Source organism: Echinops telfairi, unplaced genomic scaffold (genome assembly GCF_000313985.2).
Source record: "Echinops telfairi isolate 266 unplaced genomic scaffold, ASM31398v2 ScPeMD7_23;HRSCAF=83, whole genome shotgun sequence".
In the NCBI taxonomy this organism is placed as follows: domain Eukaryota; kingdom Metazoa; phylum Chordata; class Mammalia; order Afrosoricida; family Tenrecidae; genus Echinops; species Echinops telfairi.
Window position 1 is genome coordinate 43,128,434 of NW_022103920.1, and position 1,211 is coordinate 43,129,644.

A 1,211-nucleotide genomic window follows, 5' to 3' on the forward strand; every position below is an offset into this window, starting at 1 on the left:
CAGCACCCAGGGCTGCATTGGGGTAGGTCCATGTGGCTTCTCCTCAGGGACGTCTTGCAGGAAGTGAGCCTGGCAAGCTGAAGCAGGGAACTGACTTCACAAAGTAAGAGACCTGAGAACTAGAAAGGCGAGGCTCACCGAGCCATCTATCCCTCTGCCCTTCAATTAACCCCACATGTGTTTATGGGCCAGGTTGGCACAATAAACTATCTGCCTCACAAGGGAACAAGTGATCTAAAATCGATGGTGAGGAGGGTGTAGGAGGCCTGGTAGGACTTTATCAAGGGCAATGTAACCAAGAGGAATTACTGAAATCCAAATGAAGGCTGAAATCCAAAATCCAAATGAAATCCAAATCCAAATGAACTACTGAAATCCAAATACCAGGAACATGATAGTGGGACAAGAGGAAAGTAAAAGGAAATAGCGGAAAGAGCTAGGAGGAAAAGGGCATTTATAGGGGTCTAAATACAGGGATGTACATATGAAAATATATCTATATATGATGATGGGGAAATAGATCTATGTGCATATATGTAGATCTATGTGCATATATACTATCATGATCCCAATTCTACCTTACAAATATGGCTAGACCAGAGGATGTACACTGGTACATATAAGAGCTGGAAACACAGGGAATCCAGGACAGATAAACCCCTCAGGACCAATAAGAGAGTAGCAATACCAGGAAGGGAAGGGGAAGTATAGATATAGGTTTAGTATTAAGGTAGCAGATGGATATTGAGCCTCTATTCAAGCACTCCCTCAATGCAAGAGCACTTTGTTCCATTAAACTGGCATTCCATGATGCTCACCTGCCCGACATGATTGCTGAAGACAAAATGGCTGCATAAACAAATGAGGTGAAGAAAGCTGATGGTGCCTGGCTATTAAAAGATATAGTGTCTGGGGTCTTAAAGCTTGAAGATAAACAAGCAGCCATCTAGCTGAGTAGCAACAAAGCCCACATGGAAAAAGCACACTGCCTGTGTGATAACAAGGTGTCCATAGGATTGGGTATCAGTCATCAAAAAATAAAAAATCATATCATTGTGAATGAGGGGGGGTGCGGAGTGGAGATGCAAAGCCCATCTGTAGGCAAGTGGACATCCCCTTACAGAAGGGTTTCAGGGAGGAGACAAGCCAGTTAGGGTGCAGTATAGCACTGATGAAACATACAATTTTCCTCTAATTCTTTAATGCTTCCT

At 43.4% G+C, this 1,211-nt stretch overlaps 1 protein-coding gene across 1 annotated transcript in view; it reads left to right on the plus strand.

The window, feature by feature from the left end:
• The window catches only part of CCDC146 (coiled-coil domain containing 146), a 136,869-nt gene that overhangs the window by 90,065 nt on the left and 45,593 nt on the right, over positions 1-1,211 (plus strand). The gene's annotated exons all lie outside the window — the stretch shown is intronic.